The 12,323-nt window shown below is 38.2% G+C and overlaps 12 non-coding genes across 12 annotated transcripts; all 12 read right to left on the bottom strand.

Moving 5' to 3' along the window:
* Positions 1–1,603: 1,603 nt before the first annotated feature.
* Positions 1,604–1,685, bottom strand: TRNAS-UGA (transfer RNA serine (anticodon UGA)). The gene has a single exon. It is a non-coding gene; the product is annotated as a tRNA-Ser (tRNA).
* A 761-nt stretch (positions 1,686–2,446) lies between these two features.
* Positions 2,447–2,518, bottom strand: TRNAQ-CUG (transfer RNA glutamine (anticodon CUG)). The gene has a single exon. It is a non-coding gene; the product is annotated as a tRNA-Gln (tRNA).
* A 662-nt stretch (positions 2,519–3,180) lies between these two features.
* Positions 3,181–3,262, bottom strand: TRNAS-UGA (transfer RNA serine (anticodon UGA)). The gene has a single exon. It is a non-coding gene; the product is annotated as a tRNA-Ser (tRNA).
* A 768-nt stretch (positions 3,263–4,030) lies between these two features.
* On the bottom strand, positions 4,031–4,102 carry TRNAQ-CUG (transfer RNA glutamine (anticodon CUG)). The gene has a single exon. It is a non-coding gene; the product is annotated as a tRNA-Gln (tRNA).
* A 662-nt stretch (positions 4,103–4,764) lies between these two features.
* On the bottom strand, positions 4,765–4,846 carry TRNAS-UGA (transfer RNA serine (anticodon UGA)). Its single transcript has one exon. It is a non-coding gene; the product is annotated as a tRNA-Ser (tRNA).
* Positions 4,847–5,613: 767 nt separating this feature from the next.
* TRNAQ-CUG (transfer RNA glutamine (anticodon CUG)) lies at positions 5,614–5,685 on the bottom strand. The gene has a single exon. It is a non-coding gene; the product is annotated as a tRNA-Gln (tRNA).
* A 662-nt stretch (positions 5,686–6,347) lies between these two features.
* TRNAS-UGA (transfer RNA serine (anticodon UGA)) lies at positions 6,348–6,429 on the bottom strand. Its single transcript has one exon. It is a non-coding gene; the product is annotated as a tRNA-Ser (tRNA).
* Positions 6,430–7,196: 767 nt separating this feature from the next.
* On the bottom strand, positions 7,197–7,268 carry TRNAQ-CUG (transfer RNA glutamine (anticodon CUG)). Its single transcript has one exon. It is a non-coding gene; the product is annotated as a tRNA-Gln (tRNA).
* A 662-nt stretch (positions 7,269–7,930) lies between these two features.
* On the bottom strand, positions 7,931–8,012 carry TRNAS-UGA (transfer RNA serine (anticodon UGA)). Its single transcript has one exon. It is a non-coding gene; the product is annotated as a tRNA-Ser (tRNA).
* A 767-nt stretch (positions 8,013–8,779) lies between these two features.
* TRNAQ-CUG (transfer RNA glutamine (anticodon CUG)) lies at positions 8,780–8,851 on the bottom strand. The gene has a single exon. It is a non-coding gene; the product is annotated as a tRNA-Gln (tRNA).
* Positions 8,852–9,514: 663 nt separating this feature from the next.
* TRNAS-UGA (transfer RNA serine (anticodon UGA)) lies at positions 9,515–9,596 on the bottom strand. Its single transcript has one exon. It is a non-coding gene; the product is annotated as a tRNA-Ser (tRNA).
* A 1,502-nt stretch (positions 9,597–11,098) lies between these two features.
* TRNAS-UGA (transfer RNA serine (anticodon UGA)) lies at positions 11,099–11,180 on the bottom strand. The gene has a single exon. It is a non-coding gene; the product is annotated as a tRNA-Ser (tRNA).
* Between the last annotated feature and the right edge of the window lie 1,143 nt (positions 11,181–12,323).

Genomic DNA, 12,323 nt, shown 5'->3' with positions numbered 1-12,323 from the left:
AAAAGCTTTAGGAACATATACGTAGTCGGCAGGATTTGAACCTGCGCAGAGAAACCCCAATGGATTATCAAGTCCATCGCCTTAACTACTCGGCCACGATTACTCAGACATTAACATTTGATGAGATTCACACACCTTTTCTTATAGCACCATCAAGATCAGTGATTATCCCTCTGGAAAATATCTCAGAAAAGAGAAACAAAATTCTAGGTCCCAGTAAAAATGTAAAAATCTGATTTCGAGTCATCATCAATGGGAACCCTGTACAGTTTAAGACTTTGACCTCTTCATAAGGTGGATATGGAGTGGGTCCTTTCCAAAAACATCCTGAAAATTACTCTGAAAATGCTGAAAACACTGAACAAATTCATTTCCATGTAAAAAAAGACTTGCTGTTCATATGATCGGGCTTTTGGCGTCTTTTAACCACATCAAGTTTCAAAAAATTCCAAGCGGTTAACTGAAATAAGCATATCTATCTTCTGGTATTTTTCATTTAGAAGTGCTCCATACTTATAATACAAGTCAATGGCTAGGTTAGAAACACTCCTTAATGGTTCCTAAGTGAATTTTGGTGCATTTTGTGAGCTACAAAGAGAAACCTCAAAAACAGACTCAAAAGATGCCCAAAACAATTTTTAGAAAAACACCACCAAAAATGGTGGTGTTTTAAGTTTCATTAATCCTGCTTCATAGGTAGCTTTGGCCACAGAACTCACAGTGATCACTCCATGTATGCTTGGAACATTGAAATATTTTTTTGGCTTTTGGTATGTTGATTTTAACTTTCTCTTTTTATGTTAAACCTTGGGCACAGGAGAACACAGTGTCAGTGGAAATATTGAAACATGTGTACGAAAAACTGCCCAGGTTTCACTGAGATTTGAACTCAGATCGCTGGATTCAGAGTCCAGAGTACTAACCATTACACCATGGAACCACACACAAAAAAGACTTGGCTGCAGTTTTGTGTTCTGGAAAGCACAATTGAACTCATGAATCATGGTGAAAACAGGCTCTAAAGCTGTAGTGCAAATCTACAATTAATACACAATGGTAAATTAATATCTTCTAAACTTTTATTCCACAAGTGTGCCAAGGGTTCCACGATATCTCAGCAAGGACAGTTTTAAATGTTGATAAAAAGTGACTAGTAAAAAGAGTGCTAGATCTGTTACTTGGAAAAAGAGCAAGAAAAAAATTATTTGCAAAACTTATACTGTTAGAAAGCTGTTCATCCAGAAGTCGCTAAAAATTTTTCATTGTGTGGTAAAAGGTTTCATCCAAGAGATAATTCAAGGTTGTTGCAAATCAAAGTGCATGTCCCAGTACATCTGCCACAACAATGGCCTGTGGCCGCTAGACAAAAGCGGGAGAAGCACCACTTACCTGGTGCCACACTCACGGTGCTTTTTTTGATTAGCGGCATGATGCACATGAGATGCAGTGCCAGATCGGCTTATGGAATGTACATCCAAAAATCTAATCAGTCTGATTCTTGAAAACCGTTCCAGAGTTTGCATATCACTGTCATGGGGGTAGACAAGGAAACAAGCAAATTAATCTACTCAGGTAATCAGTCAAAATGCTTTAGGAATATATACGTAGTCGGCAGGATTTGAACCTGCGCGAGGAAACCCCAATGGATTTCAAGTCCATCGCCTTAACCACTCGGCCACGACTACTCAGACATTAACATTTGATGAGATTCACACACCTTTTCTTATAGCACCATGATCAAGATCAGTGATTATCCCTCTGGAAAATATCTCAGAAAATAGAAACAAAATTCTAGGTCCCAGTAAAAATGTAAAAATCTGATTTCGAGTCATCATCAATGGGAACCATGTACAGTTTAAGACTTTGACCTCTTCATAAGGTGGATATGGAGTGGGTCCATTCCCAAAACATCCTGAAAATTACTCTGAAAATGCTGAAAACACTGAACAAATTCATTTCCATGTAAAAAAAGACTTGCTGTTCATATGATCGGGCTTTTGGCGTCTTTTAACCACATCAAGTTTCCAAAAATTCCAAGCGGTTAACTGAAATAAGCATATCTATCTTCTGGTATTTTTCATTTAGAAGTGCTCCATACTTATAATACAAGTCAATGGCTAGGTTAGAAACACTCCTTAAAGGTTCCTAAGTGACTTTTGGTGCATTTTGTGAGCTGCAAAGCAAAGCCTCAAAAACAGACTCAAAAGATGCCCAAAACAATTTTTAGAAAAACACCACCAAAAATGGTGGTGTTTTAAGTTTCATTAACCCTGCTTCATAGGTAGCTTTGGCCACAGAACTCACAGTGATCACTCCATGTATGCTTGGAACATTGAAATCTTTTTTTGGCATGTTGATTTTAACTTTCTCTTTTTATGTTAAACCTTGGGAACAGGAGAACACAGTGTCAGTGGAAAAATTGAAACATGTGTACGAAAAACTGCCCAGGTTCCACTGAGATTTGAACTCAGATCGCTGGATTCAGAGTCCAGAGTGCTAACCATTACACCATGGAACCACACACAAAAAAGACTTGGCTGCAGTTTTGTGTTCTGGAAAGCACAATTGAACTCATGAATCATGGTGAAAACAGGCTCTAAAGCTGTAGTGCAAATCTACAATTAATACACAATGGTAAATTAATATCTCCTAAACTTTTATTCCACAAGTGTGCCAAGGGTTCCACGATATCTTAGCATGGACAGTTTTAAATGTTGATAAAAAGTGACTAGTAAAAGAGTGCTGGATCTGTTACTTGGAAAAAGAGCAAGAAAAAAATTAATTGCAAAACTTATACTGTTAGAAAGCTGTTCATCCAGAAGTCGCTAAAAATTTTTCACTGTGTGGTAAAAGGTTTCATCCAAGAGATAATTCAAGGTTGTTGCAAATCAAAGTGCATGTCCCAGTACATCTGCCACAACAATGGTCTGTCTCCGCTAGACAAAAGCGGGAGAAGCACCACTTACCTGGTGCCACACTCACGGTGCTTCTTTTGATTAGCGGCATGATGCACATGAGATGCAGCGCCAGATCGGCTTATGGAATGTACATCCAAAAATCTAATCAGTTTGATTCTTGAAAACCGTTCCAGAGTTTGCATATCACTGTCATGGCGGTAGACAAGAAAACGCGCAAATTAATCTACTCAGGTAATCAGTCAAAAAGCTTTAGGAATATATACGTAGTCGGCAGGATTTGAACCTGCGCGGGGAAAACCCAATGGATTTCAAGTCCATCGCCTTAACCACTCGGCCACGACTACTCAGACATTAACATTTGATGAGATTCACACACCTTTTCTTATAGCACCATGATCAAGATCAGTGATTATCCCTCTGGAAAATATCTCAGAAAATAGAAACAAAATTCTAGGTCCCAGTAAAAATGTAAAAATCTGATTTCGAGTCATCATCAATGGGAACCATGTACAGTTTAAGACTTTGACCTCTTCATAAGGTGGATATGGAGTGGGTCCATTCCAAAAACATCCTGAAAATTACTCTGAAAATGCTGAAAACACTGAACAAATTCATTTCCATGTAAAAAAAGACTTGCTGTTAATATGATCGGGCTTTTGGCGTCTTTTAACCACATCAAGTTTCCAAAAATTCCAAGCGGTTAACTGAAATAAGCATATCTATCTTCTGGTATTTTTCATTTAGAAGTGCTCCATACTTATAATACAAGTCAATGGCTAGGTTAGAAACACTCCTTAAAGGTTCCTAAGTGACTTTTGGTGCATTTTGTGAGCTGCAAAGCAAAGCCTCAAAAACAGACTCAAAAGATGCCCAAAACAATTTTTAGAAAAACACCACCAAAAATGGTGGTGTTTTAAGTTTCATTAACCCTGCTTCATAGGTAGCTTTGGCCACAGAACTCACAGTGATCACTCCATGTATGCTTGGAACATTGAAATCTTTTTTTGGCTTTTGGTATGTTGATTTTAACTTTCTCTTTTTATGTTAAACCTTTGGAACAGGAGAACACAGTGTCAGTGGAAAAATTGAAACTTGTGTACGAAAAACTGCCCAGATTCCACTGAGATTTGAACTCAGATCGCTGGATTCAGAGTCCAGAGTGCTAACCATTGCACCATGGAAACACACACAAAAAAGATTTGGCTGCAGTTTTGTGTTCTGGAAAGCACAATTGAACTCATGAATCATGGTGAAAACAGGCTCTAAAGCTGTAGTGCAAATCTACAATTAATACACAATGGTAAATTAATATCTCCTAAACTTTTATTCCACAAGTGTGCCAAGGGTTCCACGATATCTCAGCATGGACAGTTTTAAATGTTGATAAAAAGTGACTAGTAAAAGAGTGCTGGATCTGTTACTTGGAAAAAGAGCAAGAAAAAAATTAATTGCAAAACTTATACTGTTAGAAAGCTGTTCATCCAGAAATCGCTAAAAATTTTTCACTGTGTGGTAAAAGGTTTCATCCAAGAGATAATTCAAGGTTGTTGCAAATCAAAGTGCATGTCCCAGTACATCTGCCACAACAATGGTCTGTGGCCGCTAGACAAAAGCGGGAGAAGCACCACTTACCTGGTGCCACACTCACGGTGCTTCTTTTGATTAGCGGCATGATGCACATGAGATGCAGCGCCAGATCGGCTTATGGAATGTACATCCAAAAATCTAATCAGTCTGATTCTTGAAAACCGTTCCAGAGTTTGCATATCACTGTCATGGCGGTAGACAAGGAAACGCGCAAATTAATCTACTCAGGTAATCAGTCAAAAAGCTTTAGGAATATATACGTAGTCGGCAGGATTTGAACCTGCGCGGGGAAACCCCAATGGATTTCAAGTCCATCGCCTTAACCACTCGGCCACGACTACTCAGACATTAACATTTGATGAGATTCACACACCTTTTCTTATAGCACCATGATCAAGATCAGTGATTATCCCTCTGGAAAATATCTCAGAAAATAGAAACAAAATTCTAGGTCCCAGTAAAAATGTAAAAATCTGATTTCGAGTCATCATCAATGGGAACCATGTACAGTTTAAGACTTTGACCTCTTCATAAGGTGCATATGGAGTGGGTCCATTCCAAAAACCTCCTGAAAATTACTCTGAAAATGCTGAAAACACTGAACAAATTTATTTCCATGTAAAAAAAGACTTGCTGTTCATATGATCGGGCTTTTGGCGTCTTTTAACCACATCAAGTTTCAAAAATTTCAAGCGGTTAACTTAAATAAGCATATCTATCTTCTGGTATTTTTCATTTAGAAGTGCTCCATACTTATAATACAAGTCAATGGCTAGGTTAGAAACACTCCTTAATGGTTCCTAAGTGACTTTTGGTGCATTTTGTGAGCTGTAAAGAAAAGCCTCAAAAACAGACTCAAAAGATGCCCAAAACAATTTTTAGAAAAACACCACCAAAAATGGTGGTGTTTTAAGTTTCATTAACCCTGCTTCATAGGTAGCTTTGGCCACAGAACTCACAGTGATCACTCCATGTATGCTTGGAACATTGAAATCTTTTCTTGGCTTTTGGTATGTTGATTTTAACGTTCTCTTTTTATGTTAAACCTTGGGAACAGGAGAACACAGTGTCAGTGGAAAAATTGAAACATGTGTACGAAAAACTTCCCAGGTTCCACTGAGATTTGAACTCAGATCGCTGGATTCAGAGTCCAGAGTGCTAACCATTGCACCATGGAAACACACACAAAAAAGACTTGGCTGCAGTTTTGTGTTCTGGAAAGCACAATTGAACTCATGAATCATGGTGAAAACAGGCTCTAAAGCTGTAGTGCAAATCTACAATTAATACACAATGGTAAATTAATATCTCCTAAACTTTTATTCCACAAGTGTGCCAAGGGTTCCACGATATCTCAGCATGGACAGTTTTAAATGTTGATAAAAAGTGACTAGTAAAAGAGTGCTGGATCTGTTACTTGGAAAAAGAGCAAGAAAAAAATTAATTGCAAAACTTATACTGTTAGAAAGCTGTTCATCCAGAAATCGCTAAAAATTTTTCACTGTGTGGTAAAAGGTTTCATCCAAGAGATAATTCAAGGTTGTTGCAAATCAAAGTGCATGTCCCAGTACATCTGCCACAACAATGGTCTGTGGCCGCTAGACAAAAGCGGGAGAAGCACCACTTACCTGGTGCCACACTCACGGTGCTTCTTTTGATTAGCGGCATGATGCACATGAGATGCAGCGCCAGATCGGCTTATGGAATGTACATCCAAAAATCTAATCAGTCTGATTCTTGAAAACCGTTCCAGAGTTTGCATATCACTGTCATGGCGGTAGACAAGGAAACGCGCAAATTAATCTACTCAGGTAATCAGTCAAAAATCTTTAGGAATATATACGTAGTCGGCAGGATTTGAACCTGCGCGGGGAAACCCCAATGGATTTCAAGTCCATCGCCTTAACCACTCGGCCACGACTACTCAGACATTAACATTTGATGAGATTCACACACCTTTTCTTATAGCACCATGATCAAGATCAGTGATTATCCCTCTGGAAAATATCTCAGAAAATAGAAACAAAATTCTAGGTCCCAGTAAAAATGTAAAAATCTGATTTCGAGTCATCATCAATGGGAACCATGTACAGTTTAAGACTTTGACCTCTTCATAAGGTGCATATGGAGTGGGTCCATTCCAAAAACCTCCTGAAAATTACTCTGAAAATGCTGAAAACACTGAACAAATTTATTTCCATGTAAAAAAAGACTTGCTGTTCATATGATCGGGCTTTTGGCGTCTTTTAACCACATCAAGTTTCAAAAATTTCAAGCGGTTAACTTAAATAAGCATATCTATCTTCTGGTATTTTTCATTTAGAAGTGCTCCATACTTATAATACAAGTCAATGGCTAGGTTAGAAACACTCCTTAATGGTTCCTAAGTGACTTTTGGTGCATTTTGTGAGCTGTAAAGAAAAGCCTCAAAAACAGACTCAAAAGATGCCCAAAACAATTTTTAGAAAAACACCACCAAAAATGGTGGTGTTTTAAGTTTCATTAACCCTGCTTCATAGGTAGCTTTGGCCACAGAACTCACAGTGATCACTCCATGTATGCTTGGAACATTGAAATCTTTTCTTGGCTTTTGGTATGTTGATTTTAACGTTCTCTTTTTATGTTAAACCTTGGGAACAGGAGAACACAGTGTCAGTGGAAAAATTGAAACATGTGTACGAAAAACTTCCCAGGTTCCACTGAGATTTGAACTCAGATCGCTGGATTCAGAGTCCAGAGTGCTAACCATTGCACCATGGAAACACACACAAAAAAGACTTGGCTGCAGTTTTGTGTTCTGGAAAGCACAATTGAACTCATGAATCATGGTGAAAACAGGCTCTAAAGCTGTAGTGCAAATCTACAATTAATACACAATGGTAAATTAATATCTCCTAAACTTTTATTCCACAAGTGTGCCAAGGGTTCCACGATATCTCAGCATGGACAGTTTTAAATGTTGATAAAAAGTGACTAGCAAAAGAGTGCTGGATCTGTTACTTGGAAAAAGAGCAAGAAAAAAATTAATTGCAAAACTTATACTGTTAGAAAGCTGTTCATCCAGAAATCGCTAAAAATTTTTCACTGTGTGGTAAAAGGTTTCATCCAAGAGATAATTCAAGGTTGTTGCAAATCAAAGTGCATGTCCCAGTACATCTGCCACAACAATGGTCTGTGGCCGCTAGACAAAAGCGGGAGAAGCACCACTTACCTGGTGCCACACTCACGGTGCTTCTTTTGATTAGCGGCATGATGCACATGAGATGCAGCGCCAGATCGGCTTATGGAATGTACATCCAAAAATCTAATCAGTCTGATTCTTGAAAACCGTTCCAGAGTTTGCATATCACTGTCATGGCGGTAGACAAGGAAACGCGCAAATTAATCTACTCAGGTAATCAGTCAAAAAGCTTTAGGAATATATACGTAGTCGGCAGGATTTGAACCTGCGCGGGGAAACCCCAATGGATTTCAAGTCCATCGCCTTAACCACTCGGCCACGACTACTCAGACATTAACATTTGATGAGATTCACACACCTTTTCTTATAGCACCATGATCAAGATCAGTGATTATCCCTCTGGAAAATATCTCAGAAAATAGAAACAAAATTCTAGGTCCCAGTAAAAATGTAAAAATCTGATTTCGAGTCATCATCAATGGGAACCATGTACAGTTTAAGACTTTGACCTCTTCATAAGGTGCATATGGAGTGGGTCCATTCCAAAAACCTCCTGAAAATTACTCTGAAAATGCTGAAAACACTGAACAAATTTATTTCCATGTAAAAAAAGACTTGCTGTTCATATGATCGGGCTTTTGGCGTCTTTTAACCACATCAAGTTTCAAAAATTTCAAGCGGTTAACTTAAATAAGCATATCTATCTTCTGGTATTTTTCATTTAGAAGTGCTCCATACTTATAATACAAGTCAATGGCTAGGTTAGAAACACTCCTTAATGGTTCCTAAGTGACTTTTGGTGCATTTTGTGAGCTGTAAAGAAAAGCCTCAAAAACAGACTCAAAAGATGCCCAAAACAATTTTTAGAAAAACACCACCAAAAATGGTGGTGTTTTAAGTTTCATTAATCCTGCTTCATAGGTAGCTTTGGCCAGAGAACTCACAGTGATCACTCCATGTATGCTTGGAACATTGAAATCTTTTTTTGGCTTTTGGTATGTTGATTTTAACTTTCTCTTTTTATGTTAAACCTTGGGAACAGGAGAACACAGTGTCAGTGGAAAAATTGAAACATGTGTACGAAGAACTGCCCAGGTTTCACTGAGATTTGAACTCAGATCGCTGGATTCAGAGTCCAGAGTGCTAACCATTACACCATGGAACCACACACTAAAAAATCTTGGCTGCAGTTTTGTGTTCTGGAAAGCACAATTGAACTCATGAATCATGGTGAAAACAGGCTCTAAAGCTGTAGTGCAAATCTACAATTAATACACAATGGTAAATTAATATCTTCTAAACGTTTATTCCACAAGTGTGCCAAGGGTTCCACGATATCTCAGCAAGGACAGTTTTAAATGTTGATAAAAAGTGACTAGTAAAAAGAGTGCTAGATCTGTTACTTGGAAAAAGAGCAAGAAAAAAATTATTTGCAAAACTTATACTGTTAGAAAGCTGTTTATCCAGAAGTCGCTAAAAATGTTTCATTGTGTGGTAAAAGGTTTCATCCAAGAGATAATTCAAGGTTGTTGCAAATCAAAGTGCATGTCCCAGTACATCTGCCACAACAATGGTCTGTCTCCGCTAGACAAAAGCGGGAGAAGCACCACTTACCTGGTGCCACACTCACGGTGCTTCTTTTGATTAGCGGCATGATGCACATGAGATGAAGCACCAGATCGGCTTATGGAATGTACATCCAAAAATCTAATCAGTCTGATTCTTGAAAACCGTTCCAGAGTTTGCATATCACTGTCATGGCGGTAGACAAGGAAACGCGCAAATTAATCTACTCAGGTAATCAGTCAAAAAGATTTAGGAACATATACGTAGTCGGCAGGATTTGAACCTGCGCGGGGAAACCCCAATGGATTTCAAGTCCATCGCCTTAACCACTCGGCCACGACTACTCAGACATTAACATTGGATGAGATTCACACACCTTTTCTTATAGCACCATGATCAAGATCAGTGATTATCCCTCTGGAAAATATCTCAGAAAATAGAAACAAAATTCTAGGTCCCAGTAAAAATGTAAAAATCTGATTTCGAGTCATCATCAATGGGAACCATGTACAGTTTAAGACTTTGACCTCTTCATAAGGTGGATATGGAGTGGGTCCATTCCAAAAACATCCTGAAAATTACTCTGAAAATGCTGAAAACACTGAACAAATTCATTTCCATGTAAAAAAAGACTTGCTGTTCATATGATCGGGCTTTTGGCGTCTTTTAACCACATCAAGTTTCCAAAAATTCCAAGCGGTTAACTGAAATAAGCATATCTATCTTCTGGTATTTTTCATTTAGAAGTGCTCCATACTTATAATACAAGTCAATGGCTAGGTTAGAAACACTCCTTAAAGGTTCCTAAGTGACTTTTGGTGCATTTTGTGAGCTGCAAAGCAAAGCCTCAAAAACAGACTCAAAAGATGCCCAAAACAATTTTTAGAAAAACACCACCAAAAATGGTGGTGTTTTAAGTTTCATTAACCCTGCGTCATAGGTAGCTTTGGCCACAGAACTCACAGTGATCATTCCATGTATGCTTGGAACATTGAAATCTTTTTTAGGCTTTTGGTATGTTGATTTTAACTTTCTCTTTTTATGTTAAACCTTGGGAACAGGAGAACACAGTGTCAGTGGAAAAATTGAAACATGTGTACGAAAAAACTGCCCATGTTCCACTGAGATTTGAACTCAGATCGCTGGATTCAGAGTCCAGAGTGCTAACCATTAAAAATGGAACCACACACAAAAAAGACTTGGCTGCAGTTTTGTGTTCTGGAAAGCACAATTGAACTCATGAACCATGGTGAAAACAGGCTCTAAAGCTGTAGTGCAAATCTACAATTAATACACAATGGTAAATTAATATCTCCTAAACTTTTATTCCACAAGTGTGGCAAGGGTTCCACGATATCTCAGCATGGACAGTTTTAAATGTTGATAAAAAGTGACTAGTAAAAGAGTGCTGGATCTGTTACTTGGAAAAAGAGCAAGAAAAAAATTAATTGCAAAACTTATACTGTTAGAAAGCTGTTCATCCAGAAGTCGCTAAAAATTTTTCACTGTGTGGTAAAAGGTTTCATCCAAGAGATAATTCAAGGTTGTTGCAAATCAAAGTGCATGTCCCAGTACATCTGCCACAACAATGGTCTGTGGCTGCTAGACAAAAGCGGGAGAAGCACCACTTACCTGGTGCCACACTCACGGTGCTTCTTTTGATTAGCGGCATGATGCACATGAGATGCAGCACCAGATCGGCTTATGGAATGTACATCCAAAAATCTAATCAGTCTGATTCTTGAAAACCGTTCCAGAGTTGGCATATCACTGTCATGGAGGTAGACAAGGAAACGCGCAAATTAATCTACTCAGGTAATCAGTCAAAAAGCTTTAGGAACTTATACGTAGTCGGCAGGATTTGAACCTGCGCGGGAAAACCCCAATGGATTTCAAGTCCATCGCCTTAACCACTCGGCCACGACTACTCAAACATTAACATTTGATGAGATTCACACACCTTTTCTGAGAGCACCATGATCAAGATCAGTGATTATCCCTCTGGAAAATATCTCAGAAAATAGAAACAAAATTCTAGGTCCCAGTAAAAATGTAAAAATCTGATTTCGAGTCATCATCAATGGGAACCATGTACAGTTTAAAACTTTGACCTCTTCATAAGGTGGATATGGAGTGGGTCCATTCCAAAAACATCCTGAAAATTACTCTGAAAATGCTGAAAACACTGAACAAATTCATTTCCATCTAAAAAAAGACTTGCTGTTCATATGATCGGGCTTTTGGCGTCTTTTAACCACATCAAGTTTCCAAAAATTCCAAGCGGTTAACTGAAATAAGCATATCTATCTTCTGGTATTTTTCATTTAGAAGTGCTCCATACTTATAATACAAGTCAATGTCTAGGTTAGAAACACTCCTTAAAGGTTCCTAAGTGACTTTTGGTGCATTTTGTGAGCTGCAAAGCAAAGCCTCAAGAACAGACTCAAAAGATGCCCAAAACAATTTTTAGAAAAACACCACCAAAAATGGTGGTGTTTTAAGTTTCATTAACCCTGCTTCATAGGTAGCTTTGGCCACAGAACTCACAGTGATCACTCCATGTATGCTTGGAACATTGAAATCTTTTTTTGGCTTTTGGTATGTTGATTTTAAATTTCTCTTTTTATGTTAAACCTTGGGAACAAGAGAACACAGTGTCAGTGGAAAAATTGAAACTTGTGTATGAAAAACTGCCCAGATTCCACTGAGATTTGAACTCAGATCGCTGGATTCAGCGTCCAGAGTGCTAACCATTACACCATGGAACCACACACAACAAAATACTTGGCTGCAGTTTTGTGTTCTGGAAAGCACAATTGAACTCATGAATCATGGTGAAAACAGGCTCTAAAGCTGTAGTGCAAATCTACAATTAATACACAATGGTAAATTAATATCTCCTAAACTTTTATTCCACAAGTGTGTCAAGGGTTCCACGATATCTCAGCATGGACAGTTTTAAATGTTGATAAAAAGTGACTAGTAAGAGAGTGCTAGATCTGTTACTTTGAAAAAGAGCAAGAAAAAAATTAATTGCAAAACTTATACTGTTAGAAAGCTTTTCATCCAGA

Source organism: Ranitomeya imitator, chromosome 9, assembly GCF_032444005.1.
Source record: "Ranitomeya imitator isolate aRanImi1 chromosome 9, aRanImi1.pri, whole genome shotgun sequence".
Lineage (NCBI taxonomy): Eukaryota > Metazoa > Chordata > Amphibia > Anura > Dendrobatidae > Ranitomeya > Ranitomeya imitator.
This window is presented reverse-complemented; position numbering and strand designations above follow the sequence as displayed.